Here is a 24,541-nt window from a genome sequence, read left to right as displayed (position 1 = left end):
TGCCATAGCGTAGAAATTCATAGTTTAGCTTTAATTAACTTTTTTTTTTACCGATAACAACATTTTTAAATTGTAAATTCAGACCGCCATTAGAGGTTGCTGACGTCAAGATCACGTGACATGACTCAGTGGATTTTAAATACAAGTTGACCCAAAATAAACGGCCGCGTGTATACTTTATGTAGAAGAGTTGGCGGCCGTATTTTTTGGGCAGTTATAAATCGATTTAAAAATATGTAATGTTTAAGATTAAAATGTCACTTTGGGGGGGGGCCTGCAGAAATCGATCAGTTGACGCACTTATGATGGTCACTTTAGGCCAATTTTTTGATATTTGTCGTCCGGAAGGTGGTGCTTTTATATGAAACTAAGTTTGTGAATTTTTGTTGTGTTTGTCGAAAGTTTTTAGCAGACACCCAAACATACATACATACATACATACACATAAACATACACAGATTTTCGCTTTTATATATATATATATATATATAGATTTATCAAAATATTTGAACTTGTTTAAGTAAATAATTAATGAATTAATTAATATCTGTTCTCACTAGAAGTTCTCACTAGGGCGATCATCAGAGTTTAATCACTGATAATAACCGATGATGATCTATCGAATCTTAGTGACGACGACAAGAACAACAACAACAACAACATCAACATAAACAACAACAACTATTAATTTTATTATTATTATTATTATTATTATTATTATTATTATTATTATTATTATTATTATCAGTATATTACTACTATTGCTTGTGTGGTGTTTTCTGTGTCACGCTTACATTCCGGGTCGTTTAATTGTTATGTACTTCCATTTCTTGTCAGAAATAATTGTACCAAGAATTCTTCTTAAGTTTTGGTGTCGGTTTCGATTATAACTGATAGCACTCCAGCAATCTATTTATTTTTATACATAATCTTATCAAGAATTATCCATAAGTTTTGGTGTCAGTTTCGATTATGGCAGAAAGAACTCAAGTTATATATATATATATATATATATATATATATATACTCATTCACATACACCTTTCACGATAAAGCTACAACCCAGAATAAGACAGATTCGAGCAATTGCATCGACAACGGACTGTAATGTAAAGAGATAGCTTCGAATTTGGGGGTATCAAAACTAAAGCAAAATATGATGAAAGTAAAAATAAAATAGATAAACCCCATAATTTTTTATACTATTACTGTTCACACTGAAACACTTATCACAATATTATGTGGATCTATATTTCAAAAAAAAACCTTGTTTAACTCTGTGACATATTCTCATTCTATGGAGGTCAGGCGCGAACGAACACCCCATAAATTTATTATACCATATTGCTTCAAACTGAAACATAATTATCAAATTATACTTACGCAGATAGATATGAAAAGTCTTTATTAAAGTGTGTGCCTATTTCCATTCTATGGAGGCCAGACGCGAACGCAGACCCCACAATTTTATTATACCATCCCTATTTAAGTCAAAACATACTTATTAAATTATCATTATGTACATCTATATGAAAAACACTTGTAAACTTTTTTTTTTAATTTTTTTTATTTTCATACTTTGTGGACTAGGCGCGAACGCAGACCCCACAATTTTAATGAACCACCATTATGCCAGATCCAACATGCCCATTCCTGTGTCTCGATACATCTTCTAACATTATATGTAATCAGTTTTGTATAATAGTCAACCATATAGGAGCCTATTCATGACCAAACACACACATACACACACACACACACACACACATATATATATAAGTATGTATGTATGTTTGTATATATATATATATATATATATATATATATGTGTGTGTGTGTGTGTGTGGGTGGGTGGGTGTGTATTTGTGTGTGTGTGTTTTTGTATATATTTACATTTCATTAGTTTTATTTCGGTTTCAATTCAAGTTAATGTATTAAAGTCATATGGATATATATTTTATATTTTATTTTTGAAATCGCAACTTTATAATATAAAAAAATCGATAGAACATTAACTCTTTAATATACACGAAATCTGCAAAATTTTAAATATCATATTTAAGCGGACTTTACAACCGGGCTTTGGCGGGTGTTCGTGCTAGCTTAGATAAATACTTTTGCAGTTTTAACAAAAAAGCTACAATAAAACCAGAGCGTCTCTATTAACACTGAACATCTGCAGAATGCAAACATTTATATATTACATATGAATGAGTCCCATATTGAATTTCCTCAAGGACCGCTAGTAATTATTATTATTATTATTATTATTATTATTATTATTATTATTATTATTATCATTATTATTATTATTATAGTAGTCTCAACCATTGTATATTTTTAGTTGGATTTTCTTGCTTAACATCAGGTCAATTCCTTTGACTTTAGTCATTCAAGCTGTATTAACATTATCGCCGTTCCCAACGGACAAGCCTTTTGCAAAATTGTAAAAGAAATTGTTTTGTCAATCTGATTGAGCCATTATTGTGGCTATTTTTTTGTCGTGGTCACAAGCTTATCAATTACAATGGTATTCACCTTGATTGCATACAGTTCGAGGTGTTGATATATTATTATTTCTTCATAACATTCTTAACTTTATGATGTTTTTTTTTAACTTTTTATTTTTATTTTTATTTATTTTTATTTATCTATCATTGGCTCACATGGAGCTTTCACACAAGTCAACAAACGATCTGATTGGAAACCTGTGGTGTACTCTGGAAGCTGAGTGACAACAAGTCTCCCCAGACGTGCAGCTCTCTCCACCTCCTTCGATAGCATTTGCAAATGAATTTGCATCATCGCAAAAGCCGCTTACCATTGATTTCTCGCTGGTAGTGGCCATTGGTTTATACTGGAATCTGAGTGGAACTCAGCCTCCCCAAGGTCCCAGTTCTCTTTGTGCTTGTCCAGCCGAGGTCTTGTTGGTGCTCGCTCCTTTCAGTCCTTATTGACCCTTCTCGGCCCTTTGGTATCATTTTTTTGGGGGGGGCAGTGATGAAACAGTGGGAAGATGCATGATGGGGAGGGGAGTATAACTTGTAAATATGCAGTTTCGGTGTTCTTCATTCCCTGTAACGCTTAATCGTTATATTGTCTTGTATTATTCTCCGCATTCAAAGGTTTTTCTTAATATTTCAGTCGTTTTCATTATCGTTAGTCGTTGTACTTTTGCAGTTATTCCTTTGATTCCAATTTCTGACATTCATTTTTCGAAGTTTTCCGGAATTGTTCCTAGTGCTCCTACTATTATCGGTACTATTTTGATTTTCTTCATCATCCAAATCCCTTTTAACTCTCTGGCTAGCTATGTGTATTTGCTTCGTTTCTCCTTTTCTTCCATACTCACCCTGTGATCAGCTGGGACTGCAAAGTCTACGATTTGACAGAATTTTTCTTTCTTCTTAATTATTACGACATCTGGTCTTCTTGCTTGGATGGGTTTGTCCGTCTGTATGTCCATCTCCCATAGGATTTTGTGGTTCTCCTTTTCGAGTGCTGTTGCAGGTTTATGCTTGTACCATTTGTCTGTACGCTCAAAACGCAGTCGTTTACATAATTCCCAGTGTACCACCCTCCCCACTTGGTCACGCCTGTTTTTGTATTCCTTTTGGGCAAGTTAGCTGCATTCACTTACTATATGGTTTATTGTTTCGTCTCTTTGTCCACAGAGTCTGCGTTTGCTGTTTTCTAGTGTTTTATAGATCCTTGTTTTGATATGGTTGGTTCTTATCGAGTATTATTATTATTATTATTATTATTATTATTATTATTATTATTATTATTATTACTACTATTATATGCAGACATAAAAGAAGTAATCATTAATAATAAAGACTACTGTCAGACGGTTCTCTTGGACATAGGGAATATATTATTGAACATTTTACCTCACTGATAAACAAGTTAATGTGTTAAGTAGAATCACGAGATCTGCGATGATTTCCCAATGATTAAGTCCACCTTCTGATTAAGCTGTAATGTCGCTCATACAAGAGAATTCTACAGCGTCTAAGTCCATGCCATATTCAAACCGTGGTATCTAATTGATATATTTATATCTGAAACACACAAGAAAATGTTTCAAACGTTTTATTGCTGTTTTGTAATGTCCGGAGTGCTCATCGTCGACTAAGAAGCTGAACATTTTTAACTCTTTTTTTTTCTTTCATTTTTCTTAAACTTTTTCTTCTAGGGGATGGGGATCCAACCAGATGTCTGACATTTACCCCTATTTTAGTGAGTCCAACCAAGAGATCTTTTCAGGATTCTAGCCGTCCCTTTTAACGAGTGTGAATATTCGTGTGTGGTGTGAATCACTTTTTTCATCTCTATATATATCTATGTGTCTCTGTGTTTTACTGTTTTCCTTACTTTTTGAATTTCAGTCCATTTAACCCTCTCTTCATTTCAACTACCCCGTCCTTTTCTTTCTCTCGTCTTATTCCATTCCAAACCGTGTCTCCTTTCTAATTTAAGATCGTCTTCCCCCTTCTTTCTATTTTCTCCAGCTTAATGCATCGCTTTCTATCTATCTGCGCTCCTATTTATAATTTGCTCGCTCTCTCACTCACAATCACTTATTTTACTCGCACGAACGTCTCTCTACCTCTCCGTTTTCTCAAGTCCTTCAATTCTTTCTTTCTTTTGAAGAACTCCCTTTCCTATCCTCCTCTATTTCTTTATGTATTTATCCCTGGCAATCTATCTTCCTCTCCCTCTCCCTCCTCTCTCTCCCCCTCTCTCTACTTTCCTCTGTATCATTTTTACGAACTTGTTAGACCGTTCCAAAGAGAAAATCGTCGAAGGAACGCGACATAAAAAAAAACGTACACATTAAACCAAAAAAATGCACCGTGTAACAAATTGATCACATCGATGGCAAAACTACATGAACTGCACTTGGAATTGTTTCCGCAACCACTCTAATATTCTCCAGGTATGGCAGCTAGCGGCTAAATTGTGCTCGAGATAAAGAGATCTGTCTCCAATAAAGAAGTGATAGCGGAAACTGAGATGTATTTCGATGCCGAAGACATATGGTTCTGCCAAAAAAAAAAAAAAAAAAAAAAAAAAAAGCATGGCATGTTTTTATAAGTTTTGGAGTAAGTGTAATCAGTTTTGGAGGAGAATATGCTGTTGATTACTACCAAATTTGTGTTAAAATGCGGTGTTTGATTTATTAGGCCCGGGACACGTTGAGTGATCTTGTCACACGTCCTCTCTCTCTCTCTTCTCTCTCTCTCTCTCTCTTTCTCTCTATCTCTATCTCTCTCTCCCGCACTTTCTCTATCTCACCATCCATATATCTACCTGTTTTTTCTATCTAACTATGCATCACCAATTTTCTGCATTTCTAATTTCCACTTTTCTCCTCTGTTTATTAATTCTTACTTAAACTTCTAGCTGTTTCTCTAACTCTACATAACGACTATACATCTATCCTGTGTAATTCTTTTTTAAAACTCCTATGATCGATTTGTACTTATTTTTTTATCGTTTCTCTCCGTTCAGATGTATTTACTGTTCCGTTTTTGCCCTAACTCTTTTCTGACAAGATATTTTTTTTTTCTTATTCCCATCAAGGCCCGAATTATTTTTATTTTTATCTCACTATCCATTTCTCTCACTTTCCGCTTTCTTTCTCCTCTGACTCGCCTTTCTTTCTTTTTAACCAAACATCTTTTACAAACGGTCAGTGTCGTTTTAGATCGCACGAAAAGATTGATCACCGCTTTCGCTTCTTTTAAGAGCGACAGCGCAAAAACTGATCTTTTTTTTTGGCCAACTTCTTATAGAGACGGTTTGAATGACAATCTCTGATAGAATGTAACATTTCATGGAGAAATGTTCAAACAAATGCAAAAGAATATAAAAAAAAAACAAATAAAAATATATTTGGAAAAAAAAGACTTTTTATCCTTCCATATCTACTATCAGCTGTTCCTTAAAAAAATCAATAAAGGTCTGCCGGATACTAACATGTATTAAAATGAACCCAACACCTGCGGCAAGACGCTGCCAGATCCACTAACCGTATTGGGAAGATATGTCTTCGCATCGGCTAGATTTAACCAATCCGAACGAAGAACGCGTATCAGAATCTGATCGCTTGTAAGAGGTGCTTTAAATAAGTTTCCACACCTATTTCGTATGGACACTTTTATTTATAGTACACACATGAAACTCTAGTCACCTTCGAAGTAATCTCCTCCGGTTGCAATACACTTTTTCTACCGTTCTTACAACTAGTTGAAGGCCCCATATAAGTCCTCTTATGTGAGCGTGTCAATGACCCTCGTCACAGCTTCTTTCATCTTCTCAATTGTCCCATAACGACAGGGTTTAATGGTTTTCCTTGAGCCTAGGGAACAGCCAAAAGTCACAGGGAGCAAGGTCTAGACTCTATAAACAAAAGTAAAAGTTGGTCAATCATCTCATAAGATTGATAGCAATAACATACTGAATGTTCAAGAGTCCACAACAGTTTTAAATGCCTGTGCACGTCTGGAAACTCATTGAGAGCAACTCGTATGTCAATGTCGGGAGCTTGCAAACTAGATATACGTTTCCAGTTTACATGTTCATTTAACAGTTATACTATGGCTGGAAGATGGATTTGGGGGTCAGAAGCTCTTTTTTATTTTACTCTATGACACACTGTCGGGCTAGAGTATGAGCAAAGTGTCGCATATAGAAATCACATGCAATAATGAAAAGAATGTTTGATCGCGAAAAAAAAAGGATTATTCTAAACTGCATATGAATCGATACATCTAATGAATTATCATGCACTTGATTACTCAACATTAGAATCCATCTTTTATTGTACGACTAATAATAGATACATGAATAATTATACACATTTGCAAGCGCATATATCTTTTATAATGAAGTAATTACAGTTTCTCCCTATTCCATTGACCATTATAGCTTTTATAACGAAGATCATAATCTATCTCGTATGTCACATCTAACAATTTCTGATGCATTTTTCGGAATTTTATTTTGCATTTTTCGATTAACCAGCTTTTTGTAACAGTCGTTCACACAAAAAAAAGGTCTGGAGATAATGTCACTCTCACGTAAGTAGCTATTCCTGCACCTCTCATGTCAACAGTGCTGCATATAATATTCCTATAACTTTCTCCAAATTTATGGTATTATTCCATGTTTCCGATCTTTCCAATGTTCCATATACTACACAAAATCTTCAATTTAAATTCAGACCGATATCTTTAGGGCATTTTATCATTCCTGGTGTATTTAAAAATAGTATCATATAGAAATAACTGTTTCGCCTTAAAATCCTCCCAGAATTGTCCATGGGAGTATAATATTTCTTGATTTTCGTATTTTTAAACTTAAGTACGTTGTAAGAGATTTGAAAATAGTGCATCGTCGTATTATAATTTAAAAGCATGAAATCCGATTCGGTAATATGGCTGATGTTCGTGTTTTAATTAGCTTTTGTTATCTTATTGTTTTTATATAACAAGTACAGTGACAAACTTGGCAGATTTAATTACTACACACTATTTCGTAATCGAGCAACACTCGATTATCAAAACTGGTAATTTTGAAGCTTACAAATACAGTCGTCGTATTTCTGACTTAAACTTCATTATTATATAATACAGGAAAGTACAACGTGTCTGGTTTCGCATATGCTCGGACAGCTATTTCTTTGTAAACATTGAGACGTATGCTATAAGAAGAATGCACTTGGGAATCATCTTTTAAAATATTGCTAATTACTAATTCATATCGCAATGGAATAAGGAAATTTTAAATTTCAATTTGTAATTCTTGTGTCGAACAATGTTGTAAATACACACATATATATATATATATATATATATATATATATATATATACATATATATATATATATATATATATACACGTACATACATATACCAATACATACCAACCCCCCCTGATGAGTCGTAGACGAAGAAACACGTGTCATATGGATAATTATGTTTTAAAAACAATATATATGCCGCTGCCCATTTGTACTGAATTGGTAAAAGGGAAAATTATTCAAATCTCGCATGTAGTTTACGATGAACATTTGCATAAATAATTGAATTCCTTCAAAAAGTATCACAAAAAACAAATAAATAATATATATATACATATATACATATATATATACATATATATGTATATATATATACATATATACATATATATATATGTATATATATATATGTATATAATTCTTTATGTAAATGCAGTCATATATTGCTCCGATGTGCAGACAGTTTCGATCAGAATAGATCTCATCAGGCACGAGAAATTAAAAATTAAAAAATAAAAAATGGTTCAAGACCATTTTCATTTATAGAGGAGATATACTTTGCCATGACTGGCGGGGAGCGAAGGTAAGGATCTTTTGGATTTAAAATTAATTACAAAAATCAAATGTTATTTGAAGAAGGGGGCGTAAAAATATGTTTTGGGGGAAGACTTAGAGCGGTTGATAAGAGAGTAAGAATAACATAAATATGCACAGGTGGTATGAATTCTCTAAGAGATAGCAATGGAGAAGGCAGGAGTGAGAATAGTTGACATATAATGAATGAAGATGTAATAGAACAATATTAACGATTTTATTGTATTATAAAAATGTTTTTGTCTCGCTAGCCACCTTGCTGTAATTAACATTATCCTCTAGTGGCCTTCAGGCTTGGAGAAGTGGTGACCCCTTTGTAAAAAATAAATTATATATATATATATATATATATATATATATATATATATATATATATATATATATATATAGCTAGTTATAAAATATATATGGCGATTAAGCTACACTGAATATTCCGCGTTTCATCCACTCTAGGATTCTTCAGAGTGGATGAAACGCGGAATATTCAGTGTAGCTTAATCGCCATATATATATATATATATATATATAATTATTTTTTTACTATAATAATTAAATACCTACAGACATAAGTGTTTCATCCTTTCGGGATTCTTCAGTGCAGGGTGTCACGATTACTACCAGTCGAACGATTCGAACCCCGCGACACAAGACATCTCTGGCTCGATTAGCGGAGGCCGTATCCATTCGGCTACCATTAATCATGTGAAATAGCGTTGAATTTTAAACATTTTAATTTAAATGTTCATTACGTCAGACAGACAGTGATCAAATCGTTATACGATGATCTACGCATAAGAGCTAAATTGACCGACTTTTTAATTCAACAGAAAGTGCTCAACGATAAGAAACGTATTTCTTAAAGGGGATGTCATAATTATTTTTTTACTATAATAATGAAATACCTACAGACACTAGTGTTTCATCCTTTCGGGATTCTTCAGTGCAGGGTGTCACGATTACTACCAGTCGAACGATTCGAACCCCGCGACACGAGACATCTCTGTCTCGATTAGCGGAGGCCGTACTTAAAGTTTACGCATAAATTTATACTTTCGTATATTAATTTTATCTGAGTAAATGAAGTAGTTAATATATATATATATTTTTATATATATATATTTATATATATATATATATATATATATATATATATATATATATATATGCTAATATAATTATAAATACGTTATATTATATCTTATCCTGATAGAGGGATGTTCAACTTTATAAATAAAGCATAAAACAGAAATATATGCAGTGTAAAAAATAAGATAATTAAGTTAAGAAAACTTCGCAATCTAGCAATATAACGATAGATTTTCCTTATACCATTGACTTTTTAAAATTTGACTTAAAAAAAACTGGCAATATAATAGTATACAATTGCTGTATCATTGTTCGTTAGCATAATACTGGAAACTTTGAAAATTCTTCGTAAGAGTGATGCAAAATTGCGTAAGGATATTCAAAATGAGGTCCATGACTTAAAATATTATCAAATTCCAAAATCCGATCTCTGACTTCGTTAGTAAATAAAATACAGACCAAAGCCAAATTTTAATTATAAAAAGTAGCATCTTGCGACAAAATTAAACTTCCATAGATAACCTGGATTAATTATCTGTCAATTAAAAATAAATTAAAATTAAATATAGAATAATCGAAAATAAAATAAAATAAAATACTAACATAAAGAAAAGAAACGTTAGAACAAGATTAATAATCCTTGGATGATTGGTGTACCAGATGCCTTCAATGAGTGTCTATACGTTTTTCCTATGGGTAATTTTATTATTAGTACACACATGAAACTCTAGTCCCCTTCAAAGTAATCTCCTCCGGTTGCGATACACTTGTTTTATCGTTCCAACAACTTCTGGAAAGCTCAATGGAAGTGCTCTCTTGTGTGAGTGTGTCAATGACCTTCGTCACAGCTTCTTTCATTTTCTCAATTGTCTTATAACGACCGACTGTTTGCTTCTCCTTAGGGAATAAACAAAAGTCACAGGTCTCAATATCTGGACAATAGAAACAGTGTGAAACTGCCTTGATGCTCATCTTGGTAAAATAGTCTGTGATAAAGATTGAGTTGTGGACTGCTGCATTCGCACAAATCTTCTGCATCTTCAGTTCCTCGCGAATAATTGTGTTAACAGTTCCCACATTCATATCAGACTGTGCACTTATTGTCTCTATAGACACACGGCTCTGCTTATCCGTGAAATTCTTTATTTGGCCAATCAACTCTGGTGTTCTGACTTTCGTACTCCTTCCAAACCTCTTATCATCGATCACAGACCCCTGCCTTCATTAAACCCTTTTTATGCTACTCCAAACATTATGCTCGATTCAGGAAAGATAATGCAAAAGTAGTCTGAAGCATTCCATACGTTTTTATGGCATTTTCCAAATTTAAAACAAAGTTTTATTGCACATCGTTCTTCTAAAGTGTTCGCACGTCAGGATTTAAGTTTTGAAATTCACCAGCTGTGATAATCATGCTTTAGTCGAGTGCATTCCAATTCCTGCTGTAGCTGTTCATTTGAACCTGAAATCAGAAAAATAGGTCAGTCATCTTATAAGATGTATTCCAATAATATACTAAATTTTTAAGATTTTACGACAATTTTACATGCTTGTACAAAAACAGTCTGGAAAATTATTGAAGGTACCTCATGTTTTTTTGTTTGTTTTTTTCTTGTTAAGGAATAAGATTCGTGTGACGGATAATACTATAGTTGTAGATTTCCTTGTTTCTTTTGATCAGTACGAGCACAAGGGAAGACATTTTTTTTTTGGCAGAATGTCATTTGAAATTTCAATTATTGACGTAGAACCTATCATTTGTTGGGGAAAAAAACGTGTCCATTTAATTACAAATCGTTTGAAACGACATCAAGTTTGTCATTACACGAGCCAATTCTTCAGAATTAAATCTATTAGCCCTGTGCAAACCATCATATAACATAATATTAAAAACGAAAATGTTTTCATTAATATTAATAACATTTTCGACACCGCTAAAACCGCGTCGTAACTTTAAAGCAAACAACCGCACACACACACACACACACACACACACACACACACACACACACACACACACACACACATAATCATGAGCACATGCATACTTACATTTTTGCACGTAAAAAGGATGTGCGTGATGAGATAAATTCTATATTATATTGTATAATCATATTAAATGTCAATGGTATATTTTCCCGTGGTTAATCCAACAGTGCTCAGCATAGAAGTAGAAACGATAGTTATTAATAAAATATATTTCAGATGACTTGAACTTGATGATACTTCGTGAGAGAAAACATTTTTGTAACCAACGTAAAATATTTGTAGTCAGTTAAATATCTATCTATCTATCTATCTATCTATCTATCTACGTACGTACGTACCTACCTACCTGCCTACCTACCTGCCTACCTACCTATGTCTTTAAAAAATAAATATTTAAAATTCAACAGGATTTCTCACGATTAACGGTAGCCGAATGGATCGGGCCCTTGCTAATGAAGCCAAGGATCGCTTCGGTCGCCGGGTTCGAATCTAGCGACTGATGTTAATCGTGACACTCTGCACTGATGATTCCCGAAAGGATCAAACACTACTGTATGTGGGTATTTAATAATTATCATATTAAAATATGCCATATATATAAATGGTTCACATACCAATAAAGTTTAAGTCAGAATAAGATGACTTAATTTGTAAGCTTCAAAATTACAAGTTTTGATAATCGAGCATTCATAAATTATTTTCACAAAATCAAGACAACAAAGATCGGAGTGATAACAACAAGTTCTGCATTTTCATAACACGTTACAATCGTTTCATGATCACTCGGACAATTTCAAACATTCAAAAACACTATTTAACGAACAAAAGGAAATACAATTGGAGTCCCCCATTAGAAAACCATGCGGTTGAATCTACCCACATGTCTTACTTCACGGTTTGTTTCATTTTTTTTCCGTTTGTAATGGAATTTTTTTATATATTGACCTATTTTCGTATCTCTATTTTTAACTTATATTTCGATCGATTATCAATCTATCTATGCATCCATTTTATGTGTTCTTTTAATTAAGGTGATTTTTTTTCTTAATTATTTATTTAAAAGATTTATCTTTTTATTTGTTACTAATTTTTCTTATTGAGAATATTTTCAAACAATATAATGTTTGAAATTGTCCAAACGGACACGAAACGATTGTAAGGTATCATGAAAATACACAATTTGTTGCTATCACTCCGATCTTAGTTGTCTTGATTTTGTGAAAATAATAATAGTAATAATAATAATAATAATAATAATAATAATAGTGATAATAATAATAATAGTCATAATATATATATATATTGTTTTGTGAAAATAATATATATATATATATATATACTTAGAGAGAGATAGATAGAAAGATAGATAGATAGATAGATAGATAGATAGAGAGGGAGAAGGAGAGAGAAGAATCGTGAACTTTTCTCTCTCTCTATGTGCGGAACACAATTTTCAGTCTACAGACTTGAAACTTGATATATAGAGAGGATTCAGATCTGCTAAACAAATTCCGTTTAGTTTTTGGCCGGTAAAAATAGCTGCTAAATGGTCAAATTTGCAACATTGAAACTTAAGAGACGTAAGTCGACGAAACGTATTTTCTCCGAGTACGCAAATATGCATTTATACGCTTAACAACGTTATTTTTTAAAGTTTTAGTATGCATATGGACTTAGTTAAGATGATAGCAAAACACGCTACAGAGCTATATGTTTTGGTTTCGACTCTAGCTGATGACACCAAAGTAACATTTTTTAACTCATGAAATCTACATATATTAGGTACAATTGTTTCATAGAGAATTTCCTGTAAAATTATAAATACGAAATGCATGCAAATAAAAATATCATATTTAAACTTATTTTACGCGACCGGGCAGAGGTGGCAATGTTTGAATTAAATTAAAGCACAGAAAAATATATTTTATATACATATGTGGTTTATTTAAAAGGTTAATTTTTGGCATTTATAATTTTATTAAATACAGTTTCGAGCAAAGAGCCGTGTGACTTGTGTGTATATGGCATAATCTATAGGTCAAGTTTTCACAAAATCTTGGCTTTATTTATTGAGACTGTATTTCGGCAATAACAAGTTGCTTTCCAAGTGGAATATTTTGTCTGTGTTAGCAACATAGACATGGAACCCTGACATATCCCTAAAGAAAAGGGCCAGTCTGTGAAATTATTCGTTCGTCAAATGTGTCTTACAACAAATTGGTCGTATCATTTGCAATTTGTAAACGCTGCTATGCTGTTAGTCTCTTCATGGATCAAACGAAGCCGACTCAAAATTACTCAGTGTTGCCAAGTTTGCAATTAAAAATCAGAGTTGTTAATTTGCCTAAATGTAAACGCAAATTCCATGATCTGAGTTTCTTTCCTAGAACTGCCCGCTAGTGGAATTCTATGCGGCAGATTTTCTTTCTAGCTGACTATAATATAATCGCTTTCAAATGCAATATTCAAAACAAGTTTTTGAAGCCGTTCTCTAAAATAAAGAAATTGTACCTGTTTTTTAGCACTACCAATTATTGAACCTCACAGTCATAAACCCTTATCCTCGAGAGAGCCTCGATAAGTGGTGATTTCTTTGCAAAGTAATAAATAAATAAGAGTAAATAAATAATTAAAATATATACAATAATAGTATAAATATAGATATGGTCCATTTGATTCTGTTTTCTAAAAGAGATGTTCAATATTATTAATAATGCGTTAATAAGATAACAAAAAATGATGAAGAATAAAAACTAGCATTACTTGTTAATTCAACAACAAAACTTTAAAAACAAGGAATGAGGCGAAGATTTTTCCATTATTTTATTGAGTTTCAAAAATAAGGCTATTTTCTTCAAATGAAATTACTAGCAAAATTATAGAATTGCTCTTTAGCATTAAACCGAAACAATTGAAAATTGTAAGGTACACAAACATGGTTTAAAATTGCATAACGTTATTCAAAATGGTGACCATGAATCTAAATATTGTCAAATGACAAAAACCGACCAATGAGTTTGTTGATCATTAAAATACAGAGCAAATCCCCAGCTAGAGATGTTTATCCTCCACCCCAAAGTAAAAAGAGATTAGACCATTCCTGTAATGATCCGATCCCTATTACTTTTGCGGTGGCAGTTTAGTTTTGTGCAGTTCTAGGGGGTCCGCCCTCCAATGCCTTGCATGCTCTCTTTGATAAGTGGTTAGTTTATTGCTAATCACCTGAGGACTCCTTACCGGAGAATACTGACGAGACTGCCCAGGCACTTTTTGCACGTCAGAGTGCCTCTCCTTGGGGATGCTGACTTCTGGATCCCATTTTCCGACCCTGGTGTCCAAGTTCTTTCAGTCTAAAAGAACTATATAACATACAGTGTAAATCCTTAGAATTTGAAATTTTAATCCTACATAGAAATGTTTTGTCGTAAAATTCACCTTTCATGCATAGTATGAATACTTCAAAAATAAATTCGGTCCTGGATATGACCTAAAACTATATCAGATGGTGAGGCCCCAGCTTGCGAGCCTTGGGGAGTGTGGAGCCACCCTTTCATTGCCATTGCTCGCAGGTCCACTCTGACCCGGAGTGGTAGTACCTGTTAGGGTCCCAACTATTGGCTAAATAGAATCCGACTTAAAAAAAACTCCATTAAAAAATCGTTCCTCAAAATCACTAGATTCGGCATTAAATAACATGAAAAAGGTTGATATCCCGTAAAACAAAACAACCAACTCAAAAATAAATTACATAGTACAGGGTAACCCCCCCCCCAAAAAAAAAACAGGGCATTCAATTGTTTTTCTGAGCATTTTACAGTCAACGGAGAAAAAAAAGGCCAAAGACCCTAGTGTTTTATTGTGATGTTTTGAATATAATAAACTAATTATGACCAAAGTTTAAATTCATTCGGACAAAACACTAAGAAACGGGGCCTAATTAGAGTTGGGGCCCGTTTTTTTTTGGGGGGGTGCACCCTGTATGTGCTATGCTCGCGAATGCAATAAAAGGAAATAAAAAGAAAATAGGATACAAATGAAGAAGAAAAAGGAGAAACATTGAAAGAAACCGAATTTCTCATGAATGTCTGCTTTGGCTTGTAATATGATGAGCATCGTTTCAGCTAGGAAACAGAAAATAACATTAATCGGATACTAATTACAATAAGCAAATGGAAAACTAATGAATTAAATATAACAAAAAAAATAATGTAAGTTTTATGAAGATATGTTGTTTAATTTTATGTAAATGAATAAGAACATTTTTTTTCGCGTGATTAAAACTACAGTACTGTAGCAGCTTACGAATCGATTATTTTTTAGTGAGGTTAGGCTTCACGTCAGGGATTATAATTTAGTGTTTGCGTTTAGATAAGATTTTGGGTTGGAGTTTTGTTTTGTGTTTACATTATATTTTGGCGTTATATTAGCAGGTGCATTATATTTGGGGTCATATTAGCGGTTCAGGTCAGAGATAAGGTTTAAATTTTGGGGTTAAGAGTTAGGGTTGGGTTTTATTTTGGAGTAAGAATTAAGGTTAGATGTTAGAGTAGGGGGTTAGGCTTACTTTTGTGTTAGCAGTAAGTCTGAAGGGTAAGGATTTACGAGTTGTTCCGGCGTCTGTAATGTATTTGACAAGTCTCGATAAGGCTCGTTAAATTCGTTGTACTGACTTTAAGAACTTGATTTTTTCTTCCAATTTTCTGAAAAGTCATCTCCTTATTTAACAATCAGGCCTGCCCTCGTTTTCATATTAGTAACCAGTTTCCGGGCCTACTATACTGAATATTTACAAGAAATCTTGTTCGTTATATGCATCAGCCACTTCTGACTTTTGGTTCAGAAACTTCGCCATACTAGCAGGCCGTCTAGCGTTGTCCAGTTATAAATTACATTTAAATATGATATTTTAGTATATGCATATTTCGTATTAATTATTATCGAGTCAAATCTCTGCCAATTAGTATATTGTACCTAATATGTAGCTTATATGTAGTAGTTATTTTGAAAATCAGAAATAGAAGTGCTTGGGTACCATCAGCTAGAACTGAACCCAGAACATATAACTCGCCTCCTAGCCACGCCGATACGCATAAAAAATAATTCCAAAATAACGTTGTTTAACCTATGAATGTAGATTTGTGCAAGAAAACAAGTTTTGTCGACTATTGTTTTTTTGGGTTTTTTTTTTTTTTTCATTTTTGACCCCTTTTGAGCAGAATTTTTTTCCCGGCTAAAACCAAATCGAGCGTGTGCCGCAAGTTCAAATAAACTTTATATCAAACTTCAAGTCTGTAGACTTCAGATTCAGAGAGGAGTTTGGTAGAAAATTTTAGCACTCAGGTCACTTAGTACAGTAAAAAGTTCGTTTTAATAATCTCTAAATATAAAAAAGTAGATTATTAATATCATGTCTGTGTAGAAAAAAATTAAACTTATATATATATATATATATATATGTGTGTGTGTGTGTGTGTGTGTGTGTGTGTATGTGCAAAGAGAGAGAGAGTGTGTGTGTGGGGGGCATGTGTGAGTTACTGATACATTGATGAATGATTCTTCTTCCGAAGATATGTCTTAAAATATGTAAATCTTTTATTTTAAGAATTTCTACATCTATTAATATTTTCTTACGATTTACATGACCATTTTTGCATTTTAATTTACTTTCATTACAAATTAAACATTTTTTTATGTTACTTGAACCTATATTTAAGAAAATACAAATATTCGATTCTGAAAACTTAATAACCCGACGTACACAAAAAAAAAAAACATAAAAGAAAAAAAAACATATAAAAGAAAAAAAAACATTGTTTCTGGGTGTTGGTGGTTACTTTAGTTTTGCATCTCATTAGACATTTAACAATTTTATTGCTTACCCTGCCACGTATCGACGTGATAGGGAGTTTTCTCTTAGTTCAATTTGCGCAGCAATTGATATTTTGTTTAAATTTCTTAAATATATATACACATAATTATTTTTTGATGTTGAATCTTTGGAGTAATACTCTTAATATCATAGCATATGGATGTTTCTGTGTGACACACACGCACGCACGCACACACACAAACATACACACGCACACACAAACACACACACACACACACATATATATATATATTTGTAGTCATCGACATACAGTCCTGTTTCGTTGCATCACAACTCAGCAATGCCGCTAGATAAGCACCTCTTCCAAGCCAAGTTTAAACAACTGCTTTGACAGTCAGCAGTTCTACCGATCGACCCACGGGAGCGGCGTCCATAAATTATCTCGCCAAATGTCTCTTTAAACAAACATTTGTCCACCACTTATACAGTGCTCTAAGTGCTTGTTTATAAACTTATATACATACATACATATATATAATTTTTATATATATATATATAGTTAATTTTATAGCTACAACCAAGTGCTCCATACTATCATCAGTGTAGGAAGTAACGATAGCCGCATGTCGAATGATTCGAACTCCAAAACGAAGCAGCCTTTGGCTTCGTTAACGACGAACTCAACTCCTAGGCTACCGTCAATCCACTTCGGAATTAATGGAAACTTTAACGTTAATAATGGTGAACATTTATTCAGACGATCTATAGTGAACGAGCGACAGGTAGGCCAGCTGACCGTTTCTTTTTTTTTTCAATTTCCAAATCAGTGCTAAACATTTAAGTATTTATTTCTTAAAAGGGGCGAAATAATTGTATATATATATACACATATATATACACACATATATATACATATATATATATATACACACATATATATATATACACATATATATACACACATATATATACACACATATATATACACACACATATATACACATATATATATATACACACATATATATACATATATATACACACATATATACACACACATATATATACACATATATATACACACACACACACACATATATATACACATGTATATATACACACATATATACACATATATATACACACACATATATATACACACATATATATACACATATATATACACACATACATATATACACACATACATATATATACACACACACATATATACAGCGTGCCCCAATAAAAACGAGCCCCTACTCAAATTATGCCCCGTTTCTTAGTTTTTTTGTCCGAATGAAATGCAACTTTGGTCATAACTAGTTTATTATATTCAAACATCACATCTAAACACTAGGGTCTTTTCCTATTTTTCTCCGTTCTACAGCATATGTTCTAGATATACTTTCTATGTTTTTTGGGGGTTCACGCTGTATATATATATATATATATATATATATATATATATATATATATATATATATATATAGTGGATTTCGGCAGCATGTTTTAATTCAGACAGATATTGTTGAATAGCACGGAGTGGGGTTTTTTTGTTTAATGGTCTTTTTCTTTTTTTTTTTTTTTTTGTAATTTTTACATTTTGTAATGACCATTCTAATGTCTCAGTCGAATTTTTCAAGGAGAGGTCCGTCGTTTTTGCACATGTGTTTTTTTTTGTTTTTGTTTTTTTGCGTTTTTTTTTTTTTTTTTTTTGCAATTACTTTACACTACAATCGTTTTATATATCTTCGTATTTCTTATCTGTTCTATTCTCTACCTGCCACCCACCCTTCTTTTTTACCTGTTTCTTATTTCTGTTCTGTACTTTTCTCTTTTTTCTTTCTTTTTTGATGATCGCTATAAGTTTTCAATGACCCTAATCATCAGTTTTGGTTTCGATTAAAAATTTAACGGATTGTACTCAAATGATATTTATGATTTTTGCTTTTGTAATCATGACTATATATTTGGTACAATATAATACGAATTAATCGATAGAGAATTGACTCGTTAATAATTAATAGGAAATCTGCATAAATTAAGATATTATTGTTAAGCGTATTTCACGACTGAATATCGACGGGCGTTCCTGCTTGTATATATATATATATATATATATATATATATATATATATATATATATATATATATACACGTAACAATTGTGAAATTATTAATCAAGGTTTCCTAGGAGGAAACATAACAAAATCATATTTATATGGACGATTGTTTTAGAAACGATATTCTTTGCTTCATTCGATATTTACAAGTATTTATAATACAATAAAAGCCCATCAGATTTAAATATGTTTTACTGAGACTTGTCTCATTTAGACCGTGTCTGTCATACTCTAATATATATATATATATATATATATATATATATATATATATATATATATATATATATATATATAAATATATATATATATGTATATATAATACGAGCAAACAGTTAATAAATCATGTTAATAAACACTTTGAAAAAGAGTCAAAAACATATTTAATCTGAAAAGGAGACACTTGATAAGTGGATAGTCCTTAATCCGCGGAGTTTCGAAGAAATACTTTCCTTCTCATCAGAGGGTAGGAAATAGCAAAATGCAGGGTCGGGTTTTGCATACAAAAGTATTTGATGAAACAACAAGTAAGTCAAAGATCTTACTTGATAACAAAAAGTGAAGCAGAGGGAATATGGTGAAGAAAAGGGTGATTACACGTGAATGGATAGTCTGGTGAAAGATAAATAATTCAATGACGGTAAAATTCAAAAATATAACTTCAAGAAAGTTAATTGAATTTCCATTTGCACAAGTAAAATCCAAGGAAATCCCGTAATTGGAAGATGGTCCGAAATAATCCAAAGGCCGAAATCCATGGAATAATTCACAAATATGTACATGGGAAAAGGGGAAAAATCCCAATAATATTAATAAAAGAAAAATAAGATATGCTTTTCACACTACTACCGAGATATAAATATTTATTTTGTTATATATATATATATATTATATATATATATATATATTATTATTATGATGATGATGATGATGATGCACTGGTAGAAGTATTAAGTAATTGGCAGTTGTATACGTAGTGCTGGTCGGATCGATGATTGAACCTTCAACGACTGCATATAGCTTAAGACTTCTACGTGATCATTGCTGATGAAATGAAAAGCATGCTATTCCCGTGGATTAAATAAAAAGTCCAGTTTGAAATTCCCTATAGATTTCTGGGTTTGTCATATTTAAGACGACATCGGCTGAAATATGGTGAGAATAGCACTTAAAATTAGAACAGTAGCTCGATTACCTCTTAGAATATAAATTATAAATCCCCATCTAAATAATTCAAAAATCTTATATAAACTTGATTAGTTTAGACTTGAATCATGCCATGTGCATATAAATATTTAAACATATACTAACTCCTATATACATAAATAAATGAATTCTCATAAGAGCCTTACTAAGTAAACATATGCATGCGTGTGTATTTGTCTCCGTGCGTCTATCTCAATGCACCCAAAGATGTCCATCGACACCAATGTGTAATGTTGCGTGTTGTTTTTAAATATTTTATCCGTAGCAGAATATAATCGAGAGTAGAGTTTTATTTCCAGTTTGTATGTGTCGCGGGGTGCCTCTTTCGTATTGGGGTCACGTTCGAATGGTGTGAGGGGGAGTGTGTAGGAGCCAGAAGGTTGTCTGATTGTTTTTGTTTGTCTTTTCACTCGGCCCTTTCTACTTTGTTTTCTTTTCTTTTCTTAAAGGTGACGTCAGATATTTCCAAGATGGCGGATGAGGGATAGCTGCTTGATAAATAGCATCAAACTGACATGATCTATCGCGGAACAAACAAAGAGTCCCTCGGTGAGAATTAAAAAAAGGGGTAACAACGATCCCTAAACGAAAGGGCCTACAACAATATCCGCTGCAGAATTAAGTAAATAGGTAAAAGTATAAATGAAATATACACGAAAATAATAAAAAAGAAATAAACTAAATGGAAATTGTCTTAAATGCTTTCGGTGTATTAACAGCTTTCAAGTACTCTACGGCTAAGGAAGATACAAAACCTGGCATGTGAGGTGATATTTACAAATGACCCTGCTGACTACGGCGTGTAAACCTTGAAAAAAACCTGCAAAAAAAAAAAAAAATTGTAAAAAGTATAATTGTTTTGTCTTACCCGTTTCATATATTTATATTTTTAGATTATCCTTTTGGAAAGTTGTCGTTTTATTTTATTTATTTATTTATTTTTTTGGAGATGGGAACATTTTTTACGCAGAGATTTTAGCTAGATTTTCGCTCGTATGCAATGTGTGTTGTTCAAATCTGTCTTGTTCGTTTTTCTTTTGCCAAGGAAGTTTATATATATATATATATATATATATATATATATATATATATATATATATATATATATATATATATATATATATATATATATATATATATATATATATATATATATATATATATACGGACATATATATACGTATATATAAGCTTGATTGATAGTGCGTATATATTAAAATGATTGATATATATTTACATATATTAATATATTAAGTGGAATAATAATATATCCATGTTTAGTAGTTTACACAGAGTTTTATAGTATACACAGAGATACACTATATATATACACATACACACACACACACACACACACACACATATATATATATATATATATATATATATATATATATATATATATAGCTTACATTGATATTACTGGTATTAAATCCCTACTTTTTCCACTATTTCTATTTAAAGTTATTATCACGACTTTTTAAATATACTCAGTTTTGGATATACGAGCGACTACATGAAGATAAACTAATTTATATATTATACATTTTTATATAAACCCGTATTTATTCATATACATCCAGGATCAAAATTATCGAGCACATATAAAAACATTTTAGATAATAGTTTAAACCTACGCATTTAAAAGTTAAGAATTGTACAGTGAGCATTTGCGAGGAAATGTAAATTATTTAACGATAGATTATAGTTTATATTTGATTAAAAGCTTCTTTTAAGAGTCTCAGCTGAGTTCTATGCTACATTCATTTCAATATTCAAAATGATTTATTGTCAGACTAAAATGTGTGTGTTTGTGTTTTTTTTTTTCAGGTAATATTTGATTCTTGCAAGTGCTATAATAGTATATTTTATTGAAAATGCCGCCCAAGAAGCAGCTTTTAGGGATTAGAAATAGAAGACTTGTTATCTGATTTCGTGAAGAATATTCTCAGGTAGAAATTGCCAGCGAGATCGAATGTTCAAGGAAGGGAGTTCAACAACGATTAAAAGGCACAAAAAACAAAGTCTTTCAAACACAGAAAAGGACACGGCCGTAAAAAGGCTACCATTGGCAGAAAGGACAGATCTTTGAAAAAAGCATCTCTTGCAGATAGAAAGAAAGTTTTCATAGCTAACTGCTGGACTTAGAGAGGATGCAAACAAAAATATATCAGCTCGAACATTGAGAGGTTTATTAGAAGCGAGATTGAAAGGATACAAAGCAAGGAAGAAACCATATTTGTTTCAGGCCGACAAGAAAAAAAACGACCGAAATTTGCAAAACAAACATCACTGGACACCTGATGATTGAGCCAAAATTGTTTTGTCCGACGAAAGTAACTTGGAGGTAAGTTAACAGCTTCTATTTCCTAAACTTTGAAAAGATCAATTGAAATTTTTATGTGAATACACATCCATAACATCTATTCAAATATGATTGCAAATTCTTATTTTCTTCATCAGAATTTGGCATCCTTGGAGCGGTTTATGTCCGTCGTGGGGAAGAAGAGGCATTCCATTTTGCTTGTGTTGTTCCAACTGTCGAATTTGGAGAAGAAACCGTAATGGATTGTGGTTGAATGTATTATTCAGGCACTGAACTGCTGCACACATGTCAAAAGTTTTAATAACCCATTATGTTTTGGAAAAAAGGGATAACATCCCCAATCCCCAGACTTAAATCCCATTGATACTTTGTGGTCCAATCTAAGGAAAAGAGTGAGAATGCATAATTGTCCATCAAAAAATTATATTCTATTTACAGACCCCCCCCCCGCCTTCCTTTTATCTCGCAATTCCTTAAAACGTCACTAGCCGAATTTCGGAAGACTCCCCCCCCACACACTTTCCTTTTATCTCGGAATTCCTTAAAAGGTCACTAGCCGAAGTTAAGAATACGATCACGTTTTTTTAACGGTTAGTTTTTAAAAGATGTCTTTGGGACGCTAATGTTTTTAAAGTTAATTTCCCTTCAACAGTTTGCATTTTAGAGATGGAGCACTTTCGAAATAGTCGTTGCTATATTAATTGTAATGTTTATCTTTATAGATTCAAATGTTAATAACTACTAATTTTATTTCAGTATTTAATCTATATTTTTTTGTTTTTGAAGAAAAATCTGTCTTCTAGGTTGGCAGTATTTTGCGCGAACAGTAGCCAGAGATGTCGGACATTTTCTGTTTCTATGTCTATCCTTGTAACCATGGCACTAGTAAGGGTGCTGGAGGTAAACATTTTACCTGGGCTGACGCTATATAGGGATGATGGACTAGTTATAATAAAAGACCCCAACAAAGTCAAGGGTGATGACTTTAAGAAAATCATACACAAGGAAATGAAAAAATGAAATCTAAAAGTAGACCTACTAGCTAACATAAAAATAACAAACATCCTGAAAGTCATGTAAAATTTAGATAAAAACACATATGAAACCTACATAAAAGATAACGCTACCCCAATATACGTAAACACTAAGTCCAATCACTTAACGTCAATTATAAAACAGATTCTTAATCGATCATAAGTAGACTCAGCAATAACTCAAGCGATGAAAATGTATTTAACAGGTCAATCAATATCTACGAAACAGCCCTAAAAAATAGTTTATAAAAATATGGATATCAAATATAAGCCACAAAACACTAATAACTATAATAAAATTTAAAATAGAAGAAAAAGAAATATAATCTGGATACGGCGCCATACAATCAAATGTTAAAAATAAAACTTGGCAAGTAATTTCTAGATCTCATCGAAAAGCTCTTCCCCGTAAACAATCCCTTATACAAAATTTTCAAATAAAATAAACTACAGTTATCATACAGCTACTACGAAAATTTAGAGATGATAATTAAAGCACATAATAACATAATATTAAATAAAAGCAATGAAAACAAGAAT

At 32.2% G+C, this 24,541-nt stretch overlaps 1 long non-coding RNA gene across 1 annotated transcript in view; it reads left to right on the top strand.

Annotated features, from left to right (window-relative positions):
• Positions 1-21,228, top strand: part of LOC145283709 (uncharacterized) — a 647,798-nt gene extending 626,570 nt beyond the window's left edge. Inside the window, exon 3 of the long non-coding RNA XR_013868703.1 lies at positions 21,091-21,228. This is a non-coding gene — a long non-coding RNA (uncharacterized LOC145283709). The remainder of the gene's footprint in view (positions 1-21,090) is intronic.
• The last annotated feature ends 3,313 nt before the right edge of the window (positions 21,229-24,541 follow it).

Source organism: Euprymna scolopes, chromosome 8, assembly GCF_053919585.1.
Source record: "Euprymna scolopes isolate OS-2025 chromosome 8, ASM5391958v1, whole genome shotgun sequence".
Classification (NCBI taxonomy): domain Eukaryota; kingdom Metazoa; phylum Mollusca; class Cephalopoda; order Sepiida; family Sepiolidae; genus Euprymna; species Euprymna scolopes.
This window is presented reverse-complemented; position numbering and strand designations above follow the sequence as displayed.